General features: G+C 41.3%; 1 protein-coding gene across 5 annotated transcripts in view; it reads right to left on the reverse strand.

Annotated features, from left to right (window-relative positions):
- Mid2 (midline 2) overlaps positions 1-10,195 on the reverse strand; it is a 117,403-nt gene that overhangs the window by 52,667 nt on the left and 54,541 nt on the right. The gene's annotated exons all lie outside the window — the stretch shown is intronic.

The following is a 10,195-nucleotide window of genomic DNA, read 5'->3' on the forward strand; positions in this document are numbered from 1 at the left end:
ATATATTTAAATTTGTTATTTTTATTTTATGTGTATGTGTGTATTGCCTGCATGTAGTTAAGTACACCCATGACGTGCAATGCCCGCAGAGGTCAGAAGAAGCTGTCAGATTCCCTGGGCCTGGAGTTACAGTTGTTAGCTACCATGTAGGTGCTGGGATTCGAACCTGGGTCTTCTGCAAGAACAAGCAGTGTTCTTAACCACTGAGCCATCTCTCCAGCCCCCAGGCAACATATATTTTTAATGAACAATTACTGTTTTAGAATGAAAAAATTAAAAGCCTTCATTACTACTATGCACCTTTTCCACCCTAATTATTGACACTTAAAATGCCACTTTTCCACCCTAATAATTGACACTTGACTGTCTGTCCTTTATGAAAGTAAAGGCCCCTATATAATGGGGCCTTTTATTTGTTCACACAGCTTTGTGAATTTCAATATCTTAGAAAACAAGTTGTGAAGCTGACACTGGACAAAAGCAAAGGGCATCTCTGGGAAGAAGAGAAAGGGAGCTACTCAGAGCAGGAGTGGCAGAAAGTAGGCGTGACGCTCCTTCAGTCTAATACGGGGACATTCAAGTTTTCAATCACAATTGTTTCTGCTTTCTCTGATTTCTTTCTGGACAGAAGCAATCTGAATTTTGAAAACTCAACTGTCTTATTTGTAGCAGGGATGCTTGTCCTACCAGATAACACAGTTTTGTCAGTACTCACGCTAACCAAGTAGAAGTTCCTTCTCTCAACTTTAGGTGACACCCAATCTTTATTATAATATTAGACAGTTGACAATGGGCTAGGTGTATACGATCAACCTTGGTATTCGGTAATGACATGGTAAAGGAAAACATGAACGAAAGCCCCATTGGCTCTCTGGTACATTTTTGGTGTGGGAGTATGAATTGCCTCAGTGAACAGAGATTGTTGACAATATATATTGATAACTTTAAATGGAAGTTTCACTTCTAGGGAATAAATATTTTAAAAATAGGACAGGGACTGGAGAGATGACTCAGCAGTTAGGAGCACTTGCTGCTTTTGCAGAGGACCCAGGTTTGGTTTCCAGCACCCACGTGGCAGCTGACAGTCTTCGGTTACTCCACTTCCAGGGGATTCAACACCCTCCTCTGGCTTCCATGGGAACTGTACACATGCAATTCTCTTACATACATGCAGACAAAAAACTCATAAACACAAACAAATAATAAACAAACAAACAAAGAAACAGAAGGCCAGGGTAGAGCACTTGCCTAAGATTCATGAGACCCTGGGTTTGAGCCTCAGCCTGCAAAAGAATAGGAGGAGGAAAAGGAGGAGGAGGAGGAGGAGGAGGAGGAGGAGAAATGATACAGTGAAAGTTATAGCTATAGTATAAAACAGACCAATTTAAAAAATAAACAATGAGCCAGGCATGGTGGCACATACTTTTAATCCCAGCACTCGAGACACAGAGGCAGGCTCATCTTTGTGAGTTCAAGGCCAGCCTGGTCTACATAGTGAGTTCCAGCTGGTGCTACAGGAAGATCCTGTCTCAAAAACACCAAAATAATAAAAAGTAAGTAATAAATAGAAAGAGGGCTGGAGATATGGCTCACTTGGTAAGAGATCTTGCTACACAAGCCTGAGGATCAGAGATTGGATCCCTAGAAACCATGCAAAAGTCAGGCCTGGTAAATTATGTGCACCTGTGACCTCAGTACTGATGGGGGCAAAGACAGCTGGATTCCTATACCTCACTCGCCGGCCAGCCTAACTGAAAAAAAAATGTGAAATCCGGATTCAGTGAGAAGCCATTTCTCAAGGTGATAAGGCAGAAAGTGAAATAGTATGACACTGACATCTTCTTCTGTTTTCTGCATTCACACACACAACACACACACACACACGTTGAACACATTTGTGTGTATGTATGCATGAACTTAGATTTGAATAAAACTATCAAGAAATCAATATAATTGTTATGTATAAAACTTTGTACCTTACAGAAAATTTATATTCTTCTCTTATATTCATGGAACATTTACACTCACAAAGAACAAAATTATGGCTGGGCAAGATGGGGCATACATTTATAATCACAGCACTTGGGAGGCAGGCAGATCTTTGTGAGATTGAGGCCAGCCTGGTCTACAGAGTGAGTTCCAGGGCAGTAACAAAGCAGTATTTCTAAAAATACCCATTTGGGCAAGGCGTGGTGGCACACATCTTTAATCTCAGCACTCGGGAGGCAAAGGCAGGCAGATCTCTGTGAGATCAAGGCAAGCCTGGTCTACATAGTGAGTTCCAGGACAGCTGGGGCTACAAGGTGACCCTGTCTCAAAAAAAAAAAAAAAAACCCAAGGGGTAAAAGGAAGAGGAAGATGAAGAGAAGATATATGAATAAGAGGAAAAATAAACATTTTAAAAGAAAGGAATTCATAACCTCCTATCTCTGATTATTATCTAGCAAAAGAATAATAGAGTCAGAGAAAGATGAACTTCCAAATCCTAAACCACTTGGAAATGAAGAAATGGGCTCCTAAAAAACTTAAATACAAATTTTTATTTCTATAGAAAATGATGAAAGGGTGTAGCTTTAATGCCAAAATTTGACTGGATACCATTAAACTTTGACTCGGAGAATGTACAAAATTGGAAATAAGTTAAACAGTCATCTAATTTAAGAGCCCCCAAATTCACTTTTAGAAAGGTGAAATTAATGAAATCACCATGGAAAATATAATTAGAATAAAAAGCTGGTTCTTTGAGAACTCATTAAGGAAAAAGAGAAAGAAATCAAGGAATTCAATTCTAATAATCAAAATTAGACAATAGATTAGAAAATAAAGTGCTGGCAAGTGCATCATAATTCACCATAATTTGTAGTACTTACTGATTTCTGTGGTGTAAAATTCGCACTATAGTGGATTTCAAGCTACCAGTATATAGCCACTAAGGCCCTAATATGGAAAAAAATGCACAGAATTGCCAAGCTAGCACCAACACATTACTGGGTAGCTACTAAAGTACTTACATGGTAATATTGCATGCAACCTATGACACACAGTTACAAAAAAATCTGTTATGGGGCTTGTGCTGGATAGCTTTAGTGTCAACTTGACACACTTGGGTTCAGGGAGCCTCAATTGGGGAATTGCTTTTATTGGACTGGCCTGTGGCCATGTCTGAGGGGCATCTTCTTGATGAGTGATGTGGGAGGGCCCAGCCCACTGTGGGTGGTGTCGCCCCTGGGCATGTGGGCCTGTGTTGCATAAGAAAGCAGGCTGAGCAGGGGCCAGGGGAGTAAGCCAGTTAGCAGTGTTCCTCCATGGCCTGTGTTCCAGCTCCTGCTTCCAGGTTCCTGCCCTGAGTTCCTACCTTGGGCTCCCTGATGAACTCTGACCTGGGAGATGTAAGCTGAATAAACCCTTTCCTCCCCAAGTTGGTAATGGTCAGAGGGTTTGGCATAGCAATGAAGAAACAAACTAGGACAGGGCTGAAGAGATGCCTCAGCGGTTAAGAGCACTGAATGCTCTTGCAGAGGACCCGGGTTCAATTCCCAGCACCCATATGGTGGCTAACAACCATCCATAACTCCAGTTCCAGGGGAATCCGACGCCTTCTTCTGACCTCTGCGGGCATTGCATGACACGAGTGCACTTACACACATGTAGGCAATACACTCATACACATAAAATAAGAAAAATAAATAAAATATTTTTAAAAAAATCTGTTATATATAGCATAATTTTACCAAAGAAGTGACAACACATTAAGAGACTAACAGCTTTAGACAAGATTGGAAGGGTATTTAAAGTTCTTTTCTTAAAAGACTCCAGGTCCAGAAGGTTTTAGAGCTGAGTTCTAAAAGCTCTTAAATGAACAGATCAGTTCCATATTATTGAAGCCATTCAAGACCACAGAGAGAGATAAAAAGACCTCAAATGTATATAGTGAATCTAGTACAATAGTATAATACCAGAAGCTTTAAAAAAGCGCATTGAGAAGTAGTAAGATTAAAGGTTGATTTCACTACTGAATATATAAAGAAAATTTCTACATAAAAATTTTAAATGAATTTCAGGCCAGGTATGATAGTGCACAACCTCAAGCCCATCACTCGGGAGGCAGAGGACAGCCAGCCAGGACTACACAGTGAGACCTTGTCTCAAATTTTAAAAAACTAATTCCAGGGCTAGAGAGATGGTTCAGATTAGAGCACAGGTTGCTCTGTAGAGGACCTAGGTTCGGTTTCCAGGACCTACATGGCAGTCAATAGCCATCTGTAACTCCAATTTCAGGGATTCTGATGCCCTCTTCTGGGCTTTGTGGCCATTGCAGGACACAGATGCACTTGCATACATGCAGGCAAAGCACTGAGAGACATAAAATAAGATGATGAATCCCAGAGGGCTTGAGAGATGGCTCAGCAGTTAAAAGCACTAGCTTCTCTTACAGAGGACCCAGGTTTGATTCCCAGCACCCACATGGCTAACAATATATATAACTCCAGTTCCAGGGGAATCTGACGCCCTCTTCTGACCTCCATGAACAATGCACGACATGGGTGCACTTACATGCATGCAGGCAATGCAATCATACACATAAAATAAAATAAAAAATAAAATATTTTTAAAAAGATGAATTCCAACAGGGCAACAAAGGAATAAAATAACATAGCCATATTCCCAAAATAAAAGAATGATTCAGCATTAAAAAATATTTTAACCACCGTTATATTAATGCATCCTAAAATATTTTTAATACATTATTTATTATTTTTATTTTATGTGTATGCATGTATTGTCTGCATGTAGGTAAGTGCACCTGTGTCGTGCAATGCCCCCGGAGGACAGAAGAGGCTGTCGGGTTCCCCCAGAACTGGAGTTACGGAAAGTTGTTAGCTGCCATGTGGGTGCTGGGATTCGAACCTAGATCTTCTGCAAGAACAGTCAATGTTCTTAACCGCTGAGCTACCTCTCCAGCCCTCTCTAAAATTTAGATTTTTAAACAAAATTCATTAGTCAATCCAAATGAAAACTCTAATTGAAAAAAAAAAACAGTTTTTGAAGATGTCAAAAGCAAATAGCAAACCACACTAAATAGTGGTATGGTATGCCCTTTCCAATAAGATCATGAACAAAGCAAGGATGTCTGACACCGCCACTGTTCTTAATGCTTTGGTTGAGGCAAAATAAAATGAAGTAATTGGTGTATTTTGGCAAAGGAGATACAAGTACCTCCCAAGAGACTTGTTTACCACGTATCTAAAATTATCAATATAAAATAATTTCACACAAAAATACATAAAATCAAAACCTTTTTCTAATATGTTTTTTAAAAGTGGAAAAAAGAAAGTAACTCATTCCCAAGAGGAATGTAGGTCAGTTGATATAATGCTTGCCTAGCATGCAAAAGGTCCTGGATTTGGTCCCTACTATCATATAAATAGGGTGTAATGGCACACATATGTAATCTCAGCACTTGGGAGGTAGAGGCAGAGGTTTGAGGTCATCGTCAGCAATATAGTAAGAGCAAAGTCAGTCTGAACTACATAATGGCCTTATCTGGAAGGAAGAAGTATATGTGTGTCTATGTTTTTTTGGTTTGTTTTGCTTTTTAGACAGGGTCTCCCTCTAGCCCCAGCTGGCCTGGAACTCACAGAGATCCACCTACCTCTGCTTCCTGAGTGCTGGGATTAAAGGCATGCACCACCATGTCCAACTGAAAATTAGTTTATGAAGAGAGAGAGAGACTTTCCACATAACCCCAAACTCAGAAGTCATACCAAAAATAAAGGGAAAAGACAGGAAAAATGACAACCCACCACAAATAATAGGTTATCATCATTAATATATATGGCCCTCTTGTCACCTAATTCATGACCTCTCCTTGAGAAATTTCATTGATTTTAATGGTTTCTACATATATGGTCTATGTGGTGATCACATGAGCATAGATTGTGCCCCTTTAATTTTATGGTACACAGCTATAAGCAAAGCACCACAGTCCTCAAACCTCCATCCCCACCTCCATCCTTCTCACTTGCAGCAAAATTGTAACTATTTCACTCCTAATTCATAGAGAAAATAGAAATTTCACAGCAAAACAATAAACATCCATCTTTAACCATGTTTCTTTCCTCTTCTCTTTTAGAGAAGGAAAAGTTGTATATCTCTTCCTCTAGAAAGTTCATTCCTCTTCCTGTGCTCTGGATCTCATTCTCTCCTTTCTTGGGCTCCTATATTATAGTCATTGTTCCTCTCCCTCACTTCATTTAATCTGTCTCTTCCAAGTGATTCATTTTCATTGGCATTTAGTTTTTTTCATATTATTACAAAAAAGAATACTCAGTTACTTCTAGAAGTGCTGTCTTCCCTCAGCTTCCATGACACTAACTCTTAGTTTTTTCTAATAGTCTCTTTTGCCTGCATTTAATTTTACTTTTTCTATTTTTATTTTATGTGTACAAGTGTATTACCTGCATGTTTGTAAGTGCACCCATGCTGTGCAATACCCACAGAGATCAGAAGAGGGCGTCAGATTCCCTGGAATGGGAGTTACAGATGGTGGTTTTTAGTCACCATATGGGTCCTGTGCAAGAGGAGCCAGTGCTCTCAATCACTGAGCCAGAAATTTCTCTAGCCCCCATTTGCCTATATTTTAAGTGCCAGTATTCTGAGAGCTCTAGCATTCCTGCAGACTCAGTCTTGAGTGATTTCAGGGTTCAGATTTTTGTCTTGCTTTGGTTTGGTTTGGGTTTTTTTGTTTGTTTGTTTTTCCCCTTTATTTTTCTTGCATTAAAGATTGACATAAGGTCTTGCAAATGCTAGGCAAGCACTCTACACATGAGCTACAGAGCTACATCCTCAACCCTCTTTTACTATATTTTGAGATGATGCTATACAAAATTTCCTAGACTGACCTTGAACACTCAGGTTTTCTGCATCAGCCACCTGAGTAGTTGGGATTACAAGTGTATATCACCATGCCCAGTCTGATCTCCTCTATTTCTAAGGTGTCTACTGTCAATATATGCCAGTGCTTATTTAATTTTTTAATCTTTAAGAGATTTATTGAGATATAATTTACATGACATATAATTAGTCCATTTTAAGTAGCTATTCCAGTGGCTTTGGGTAAGTTTACAGAGTTATGTAATGATCAGCACAATCCAATTTTTTAATTTATGTGTATGTGTGTCTATGTCCGCATGTATACATGTGTACATGCATGCAGATACCCAGGGAAACAAAAAGAGTGCATTGGATCCACTGGCCCTGGAGTTACAGGCAGTTGTGAGCTACCCTATATAGGTGCTGGGAATCAAACTCTGTGTATTAGTTACTTTTCTGTTGCTATGATAGAAACACTGACCCAAGCAACTTATAGAAGGAAGAGTTTATTTAAGCTTACAGTTCCAGGGGAATTACAGTCCATCTTGGTGGGAAGCATGGGTTGCAGAGGTGGCTGGAGGAGGAGCAGGAAGCTAAGTTCTCACATCTTCAAGCAAGCACAGGAAACAAGAGAGCAACTGGAGATCCGGCAAGGATTAAGAACTCTCTAAGTCCTCCCCCAGTGCCATGCATTCTCCAGGATAGCCACACCTTCTAAGACCTCCCAAAACAGTGCCACCAACTGGGGACAAAATGTCCAGATACTTGGAGCCTATGGGGGACATTTTCATTCAAACCACCACACTGTGGTTCACTGCAACATCAGCAAGTGCACTTAATGACCGAGCCATCCTTCCAGCACAACACAATCTAATTTTAGAACAATCCCATCATCTTAAAAAAAATCCCTTTTGTGACCAAATCCCTTTTGGACACATATTTAACTTGTTTTACTACACAGTTTTGTTTATCTAAAACCAGGTACCACAAACTTTGGTTCTAAAATTGAACTCAACTCCTTCTCACATACTTTACATTAAATCTAAATCTTCTCAAATGTTTCATAAATTAATGAATCATTATATGACTAACTCCTCAAAAATGCTGGCCATTTGGGGCTGGAGAGATGGCTAAGAGAATAAGAGCACTGTCTGCTCTTGCAGAGGACTCTGGTTCAGTTCCCAGCACCCACAAGGCAGCTAACAACCATCCATAACTCCAGTTCCAGGGGATACAATACCCTCTACCAGCATGTGTATTGCACACATGGTTGCACTTATATACATGCCACCAAAACACTCATACACACACAAAAATATATTGGACATTGTTCTTCTCCTTTCCCGGTCCAGCAATTTAGCACATCTGATATACTTCACTTCCAAATTGTAACTCAAACATATTACTTTTTTCCTTTCTAATTATTACCTCACTAAATATATCTACCAAAATATCTTTGCATACTGAGGGTACCACGTGCCAAGCACTGTGATATAACATTCCCTAACTCCAGTCTTCCCTTTTTTTTTCCAAAACTCCCAGTAGTGGGGATTCAACTCAGGGCCTAATGAATGCTAGCCAAACATGATCATAAGGAAAGAGAGTATTCCAGGTGTGCAGGATAGCTTTAGTGTCAACTTGACACACCTGGGTTGAGGGAGCCTCAATTGGGGGATTCCTTCTATTGGACTGGCCTGTGGCCATGTCTGAGGGGCATCTTCTTGACGAGAGATGTGGGAGGGCCCTGCCAACTGTGGGTGGTGCCACCCCTGGGCAGGTGGGCCTGTGTTGCATAAGAAAACAGGCTGAGCAGGGGCCAGGGGAGCAAGCCAATAAGCAGCGTTCCTCCATGGCCTGTGTTCAGGCTCCTGCCTCCAGGTTCCTGCCCTGAGTTCCTGCCTTGGGCTCCCTGATGAACTGCGACCTGGGAGATGTAAGCACTTTTCCTCCTCAAGTTGGTAGTGGTCAGAGTATTTAGTCACAGCAATGAAGAATAAACTAGGACAGTAATTGGTACCAGAAGTGGGGTATTGCTGTGACAGAACTGACCTTGGTGTTTTGGGGAGGACTGTGGAAGTGTTTGGAACTTTGGGCTGGAAAAGCCATTGTGTGCTCAGAGTTTGTTGCTGTGGAGCTTGGAACAGTTACGCTGAAAGAGTTGTAGACAATGGAGGCCTGGCTTGTGAAGCTTCAAAGGGAAGTGGAGACTATCAGGGCTGTTCGTGTGAGATTTTGGTTTGAGAATCTGTGGGTTCTGGTTGGCGGGGGCTGAAGAATCAGCTGTGATTAAGAAGAGACCAGAACCTGAAGCAAAACCTTTGCTTTACTGGGACAACTGATGCTGGCTAGCTGAGGCTGAAACATCAGCTGTTAATTAACAAGAGACCAGCATCACTGTGGTGAAGTCTTCTGGGGGGTATTTCCTCAGGAGCAGCATGCAGAGGGAACCCGCACCTCTATTTCAAGCTGGAAGCAGGACTTGGTAATGTGTAAGAGTCTCCTGCATGGTTCTGGTGTTGAAATCATGAAGGGGTCACAGAGAGCAGCTGAGGCTTGGCATATAGAGGCCAGGAAAGGCCATAGGCAAAAGTGCACTTCAGTTACAGTTAAGACCCCAGGACTGAAGGGGTCATGGAGAGAATCTGAGGCTTTGCACCTGGAGAGGCAAGAAGAAGCCATTGATGAAGGTGTAGCCTCAGTTTCAGTGAAGACCCCAGCTTTTTGGAGATGCAAGGACCTTGGGATTACCACCAAGGACTGCAGTAGGTGTGGAAATGAGCTGGCCTGGGTCTGAAAGAAGAGCTGTGTGTGCTGTGGATGGCAGAGTCAGAGAAGTGGAGCTGCCAGAACCCTTTGGAGGCCAGAAGATCATGAGTGAATCCCAGATGTCCAGCCTTGAGCTACTTTGCTGGACTTCGGTTTTGCTTAGGTGTGCCCTATTCTTCCTGTTGAAATAAGACAGTACTTGTTTTGGATTTTACAGAAGCCCATAGTTAAGATACTTTTAAAAGAGACTATGAACTTTAAAGTGTTTGGATTTTTTAAGGACTGTGGGGCTTTTAAGGTTGTATTGTCTTATGTTGTGATATTAGCATCATATCTTGGGGACAGAAATTGGAGAGTTATGGTTTAATAGTGATTTTTGTGTGTCAAGTTGACAAGGGGTCAATTGTGCCAGATAGTTTTAGTGTCAACTTGACACACCTGGGTTGAGGGAGCCTCAATTGGGTAATTGCCTCTATTGGACTGGCCTGTGGCCATGTCTGAGGGGCATCTTCTTGATGAGTGATGTGGGAGGGCCCAGCCCACTGTGGGTGGTGCC

The sequence above is a fragment of the Nannospalax galili genome, unplaced genomic scaffold (assembly GCF_000622305.1).
Source record: "Nannospalax galili isolate Female #2095 unplaced genomic scaffold, S.galili_v1.0 scaffold25, whole genome shotgun sequence".
NCBI lineage: Eukaryota > Metazoa > Chordata > Mammalia > Rodentia > Spalacidae > Nannospalax > Nannospalax galili.